The sequence below is a fragment of the Salmo salar genome, chromosome ssa27 (genome assembly GCF_905237065.1).
Source record: "Salmo salar chromosome ssa27, Ssal_v3.1, whole genome shotgun sequence".
In the NCBI taxonomy this organism is placed as follows: Eukaryota; Metazoa; Chordata; class Actinopteri; order Salmoniformes; family Salmonidae; genus Salmo; species Salmo salar.
Window position 1 is genome coordinate 15,096,757 of NC_059468.1, and position 6,879 is coordinate 15,103,635.

The window sequence follows — 6,879 nt, forward strand, 5'->3', positions numbered from 1 at the left end:
AGCGTGGCAGAAGTCATGCTGGATTGACATCATGTCCAATGTTGAATGTTTATCCTTTCAAGCTTGGAAAAGAGACCCTTAAACCTAGACTGAAGAGCAGGCTTAGTGATTGTTTTGCAATGCTTGCAGTTAGCCACTGATTAATTTCAAACCACTAATTGTTGATTTAGCAATTTCCAACTTGTTGTGTAGAGTTTGTCCAATGGCCGATGAGCACCAATACGTTTTATCTATAATTTCTCTTCATTATTTCTCTTCATATGACAAGGAGTGAAAAGGATTCGCCAGTAGATTGTTAACTTGATTCATGATGATGACTGCTAGCTTGCTAGCTAAGATTTTTAAAGAATGATGTTGGCATGATCAGTCCAATCAAAGCTACTGTAGATATAACGTGATTTGACGTAATTTAATATGTGCCCTTATGACCTTGAGCCTTCTTGGACAGGCACTTCTAATGTAACTCTATGGCAGCACCCAAGGGGCTTGAATTTTCTAGCTCTCCCCCGTAGATTTTGCAGTGACGTAGTTTCCCCATGAGTGCCAGAACACTGAGCCAATCACGGCGCAACTAAAGAAGATTACCAACCCCTACGCTCCGTATTTTCCGCTGGCTGCCCAACCACCACAGAAAGCACTGAGCTAGGCTGAAACACCTGCATTTTGGAGCTGCCTTAATCAAGAAAGAATAAAAGAGACTGTTTGTATGCCGCTTGATTAAGTCAATGATAAAAAAAAAAAATGTTTTTACATTCTTTGCAAACTGATAAGCTAAACAGGAGGGGCTTAAAACAGTGGGTCACCACTGGTGTAGAGAATCATTGTACCATCTAAACCGCTGTGAAATATAGTTTCTGTAAGAAAAATGTTTATTTTCAGCACTTTGAAGTTGGTGTAGAAAACAGAAAGTAACAGACGCAAACAAGAAACTTTAAAACGGGAAGCATAGAACAGATCTAGCGCTTCTTGGAGTTGCTTTTAATGACAATGACAGATCTATACCTCACATTACCATGTGCATTTAGTGGGGTCACCCAAAAAGTTACATATTGCAGCTTTAAAGATGAATAAATCTAAATGCAACATGTAAAGTGTTGTTCCCACGTTTCATGAGCTTTTAGGTGGACTCGATCTTTATATTTACCACCTGGGTCCTGTATCGGTAATAGTGAAATCAGACCTTCTTGCTCAGTATCTGATAGTCTACCATTTTAATAAGATTGGTTTAAACATGCTAATAGCGGACCTCTGAGTACATCGAAAAAGGTTTGATATACCTCACCTGGTATGCCACACAGCCCTGGAGTTTTCTCTGCCTTAAAGGCTTTAATTGCATCGAAGTTCCTCCTCTGTAATTTGGCCTTCAAATTAGTCTTTCTGTACAGCTGTTAATGTTACACTATTAATATATTTAAAAAATCCTTACAATTAACTTCAGTTAGTGGAGATGGAGGAGACTGAAGTTGAAACATGATTAAAATACCTTGCATTTTCTTTCAAAATATAGTTTGGGGAATCATGGATGTAACATTTGTAACAAGTTTCTGTATGTTCTTTTTGGTAACATTTCTGTGTTGAAGACTCAAACATAGTTTGGTGCATTTTTCCACATATTCCATCCATTTTGCTTTATTTTTGTAATATATTACACTTGATCTTTCTTGAATAAGTTCCTCTAGTTCTTTTTGTTTTTCCTCTAACTTATTCTGTACATCTCTGGTGCAGTTTTTATTGCTATTTATCTGTAAAGTTAGTTCCTCAGTTTCCTTTTTTAATATGAACTCTTTTGACCTAAATTGTTTCTGTTTTAAAGGTTAGTTTTTAATTGCATGGCCTCTAATGGCACATTTGAAAGTGTCCCATGCAATAAGGGGATCTGCTGTACCTATGTTATGTAGGAAAACATCAATCATACATTCTTCTGTCTTGGTTAAAAACAAGTTGTCATCTAGCAGGCTTTGATTAAATGTTCAATATCCTCGCCCACGTGGAAATTATGTAAGAGTAATGTGTACGCAAATTACAGTTGCAAGAAAAGGTATGTGAACCCTTTGGAATTGTCACATCCTGACCAGTAGAAGGGGTTATTTGTTATTGTAGTTTGGTCAGGACGTGGCAGGGGTGTGTTTGTTTTGTGTTGTCGGGGTTTTTGGGTTGTGTTCTATGTTTTGTATTTCTATGTTCTATTTTCTAGTTTTTCTATGTCTAGTTTATTGTTTTGATATTCAATTGGAGGCAGCTATTCCTCGTTGCCTCTAATTGAAGGTCCTATTTAGTAGGGGTGTTTTTCTATGGGTTTTGGTGGGTAGTTGTTTCCTGTTTAGTGTTTGTTGCACCTGACAAGACTGTTTTCGTCATTCTTTTTGTTCAGTGTTCATTTTTGTTTAATAAAGAAGATAATGAGCATTCACGTACCCGCTGCATTTTGGTCCAATTCATATGACGCACGTGACAGGAATTACCTGGATTTCTGCATAAATTGGTCATAACATTTGATCTGATCTTCTAAGTCACAACAATAGACAAACAGTGTGCTTAAACTAATTAACACACAAATTATTGTATTTTTCTTGTATATATTGAATACATCATTTAAATATTCACAGTGAAGGTTGGAAAAAGTTGGTGAACCCCAAGGCTAATGACTTCTCCAAAAGCTAAGTGGAGTCAGGAGTCAGCAGCATACCACCCTGAATCTCACTACTGGCTTGCTTCTGAAGCTAAGCAGGGTTTGTCCTGGATGGTAGACCAGATTCTGCTGGAAGTGGAGTTGAATGGCAAGTAAGAGGCACCCTTTCCTCTGGTCTAAAAAAATAAAAATATCCCAATGCCCCAGGGCAGTGATTGGGCACATTGCACTGTTTAAGGTGCTATCTTTCGAGTGGGATGTTAAACAGGTGTCCTGACTCTCTGTGGTCACTAAAGATCCCATAGCACTTATTGTAAGAGTTGGGGAGTTAACCCTGGTGTCCTGGCTAAATTTCCAATCTGGCCTTTGTCAACTAATCATCCCCAGCTTACAATTGGCTCATTCTTCCCCTCTCCCCTGTAACTGTTCCCCAGGTTGTTGCTGTAAATGACAATGTGTTCTCAGTCAACTTACCTGATTAAAATATATATTAAAAACCTGGAGTCCAGTCAATGAGATGTTTGTCAGAGTTGCCCTGCCCTATAAAAAACAGACAACATTTGAGTTTGCATTGCCTGATGTGAACCATGCCTTGAACAAAAGAGATCTCAGAAGACCTAAGGTTAAGAATTGTTGACTAGCATAAAGCTGGAAAGTGTTACAGAAGTATCTCTAAAAGCCTTGATGTCCATGGTAAGACAAATTGTCAATAAATGGAGAAAGTTCAGCATTGTTGCTACTCTCCCTATGAGTGTCTGTCCTGCAAGAGCACAGTGCAGAATGCCCAATGAAGTTAAAAAGAATTCGAGTGTCAGCTGAAAACTTACAGAAATCTCTGGAACATGCTAACATCTCTGTTGAACTGTCATCAAGGGTGACTGAAGAATCTAAAATATATTTTGATTTCTTTAACACTTTTTTGGTTACTACATGATTCCATATGTTATTTCATAGTTTTGATGTCTTCACTATTATTCTACAATGTAGAAAATAGTAAAAACAAAGAAAAACCCTTGAATGAGTAGGTGTCTCCAAACTTTTGACTGGTACTGTATAAATGGAGAATGTTTAGTACCAGAAATAAGGGGTTAAATACACATACATACATACATATTTCCTGATCTTTCTTAAATCTCTCAGAACAAACTTCCTTTTGATTATTTTGTTGTTCCATGTAGTGAATCTGTTATTCAATGCATTTGTATGGACTAATAGCAGTAAAGCTATACTTTTTTATACTTCAAGGTGTCTTAAAATTCCAAATCAAATAGCTAAATTTTCCTTGGAATGATCTTCTTAAAACAAATCCACATAGCTTAGTAGAACCCCCCTCCCCCCGGCTTAGACATGGCTTAGACTCTTATGGGGTAAAACTGTATTATAATATGGGTTAAAACTGTATTATAACCGTAATAATAGGTTTAGGGTTAGTAGTTAGTTGAAATGTTACTGATATGTTAATTATAGTCTGTAGAGCATCTACAGATGGACTATTCAAATAAAGTGTTACCTAATGTAAAATGTTCAATATATTTCCATAATTTTACTGCAGTGGGCTAAATCAGGGTTCACACAGAGTGATTCTTAGTAGTGTTAAACACATCTACTTTGAAATAAAAGTATACAACTCACACACATATCAGATACAGAGGGGAAAAGTATTACATTTTGAGTTTGCATCCCAATATTATACTTTATATACATCGCAGAAGACTGAATTATAACCAAACTGCTTGAAATAGAAACACCTGAAACACAGGATGCACAGGGATGCAGATGTAGTTGCGGTGTACAGTGAAATACTTTAGCTCTGAGCTCCAACAGTGCAGGTGTGAATGAAACAATTTAAAAAAAATAATAATATATACATATTTACAACTGTGACTATGATAAATATAAATGTCCATTGGGGTGTGGGCAGGGTAATTGTCCGTGGGGAGGGGATTAAAAGGTTTCTCTGGCTGTCCCCATAGGAAAGAAGAAACCCTTATAGTTCCAGATAAAACCCTTTCCACAAAGTGTTCTACCTGGAACCCCAAACAGTTCTTCTATGGGGACAGCCTTGTAACCCTTTAAGAACTATTTTTTGTAAGAGTGTAGAGAGAGCAGCAGGGGGGGAGGGGAGGTGTAGGAGTAGTGGTGGCTATTCAGCATGATTAATGTCCATTGGGATGGGGCAAGGTAGATGTCAGTAGGGGGGGAACAGGGGGAGCAGGTAGCTGACTAGTGGTGGCTATTCAGCAGCCTGATGGTCTGGGGGTAGAAGCTATTGGCCAGTCTGTTAGTTTAAGCCACAACGCTCATGTACTGCCAACGTCTGAGTGATGGAAGAGGGGAGAACAGGCTGTGGCTCGGGTGGCTGAGGTCCCTGTTGATCTTCTTGGCCTTCATGCGACACGTGGTGTTGTAGATGTCCTGGAGGGCAGTCAGTGTCCACCCAATGGTGCGTTTGGCTAAGCGTAACACCCTCTATGGTGCCATGCGGACAGCGGCAGTGAAGTTGCCATACCAGGCTGTGATGGAGCCCGACAGCATGTTCCCGATGGTGATCCTGTAGAACACCTTGAGGGCCCTCAGGAACAGTCCAAATTTCATCAGTCTCCTGAGGTTAAAGAGTTGTTGTTGTGCCTTCTTCACCATAGTGTTTGTGTGGTTTCACAATTTCAGCTCCTCGGAGACGTGTACGCAGAATAAATTGACGTTTTTGACCATCTCCATGGCAACCACATTGATGAGGATGGGGGCGTGCCCAGGCTGGTTCCTCCTGAAGTCCACAATCAACTCTTTTGTTTTGCTGGCGTTGCGGGAGAGGTTGTCTACCTGGCACCATACCGCCAGAGTGCCTACCTCCTCCCTGTAGGCCGTCTCGTCGTTGTTGGTAATTAGGCCTAGTACTGTCGTGTCATCAGCCAACTTGATGATGGAACTGAGTGAGGCCACGCGGTCGAGGTATACAGGGAGTACAGGAGGGGACTGAGGAGTCACCCTTGTGGGACCCCCATGTTGAGGATCAGTGTGGCGAAGGTAATGTTGCCAACAGTTGAAGTTGGAAGTTTACATACACTTAGGTTGGAGTCATTAAAACTTGTTTTTCAACCACTCCACAAACTTCTTGTTAGCAAATTATAGTTTTGGCAAGTCGGTTAGGACATCTACTTTGTGCATGCCACAAGTCATTTTTCCAACAATTGTTTACAGACAGATTATTTCCCTTATAATTGATTGTATCACAATTCCAGTGGGTCATAAGTTTAAAGTTGACTGTGCCTTTAAACAGCTTGGAAAATTCCAGAAAATGATGTAATGGCTTTAGAAGCTTCTGATAGGCTAATTAACATAATTTGAGTCAATTGGAGGTGTACATGTGAATGTATTTCAAGGCCTACCTTCAAACTCAGTTTCTCTTTGCTTGACATCATAGGAAAATCAAAAGAAATCAGCCAAGATCTCAGAAAAACATTTTTAGACCACCACAAATCTGGTTCATCCTTGGGAGCAATTTCCAAATGCCTGAAGGTACCACGTTCATCTGTACAAACAATAGCATGCAAGTATAAACACCATGGGATCATGCAGCCGTCATACCGCTCAGGAAGGAGATGCATTCTGTCTCCTAGAGATGAATGTACTTTTGTGCGAAAATCCCAGAACAACAGCAAAAGACCTTGTGAAGATGCTGGAGGAAACAGGTACAAAAGTATCTATAACCACAGTAAAACAAGTCCTATATTGACATAACCTGAAAGGCAGCTCAGCCAGGAAGAAGCCACTGCTCTAAAACCACCATAAAAAACCCAGTCTACGGTTTGCAACTGCACATGGGGACATAGATGGTACTTTTTGGAGAAATGTCGTCTGCTCTGATGAAATAAAAATATAACTGTTTGGCCATAATGACCATCGTTATGTTTGGAGGAAAAAGGGGGATGCTTGCAAGGTGAAGAACACCATTCCAACCATGAAGCATGGGGGTGGCATTATCATGTTGTGGGGGTGCTTTGCTGCAGGAGGGACTGGTGCACTTCACAAAATAGATTGCATCATGAGGTAGGAAAATGATGTGGATATTTTGAAGCAATATCTAAAGACATCAGTCAGGATGTTAAAGCTTGGTCGCAAATGGGTCTTCCAAATGGACAATGGCCCCAATCAACCTTGCATGCAAAGTTGTGGCAAAATGGCTTAAGGACAACAAAGTCAAGGTATTGGAGTGGCCGTCACAAAGCCCTGACCTCAATCCTATAGAAAAT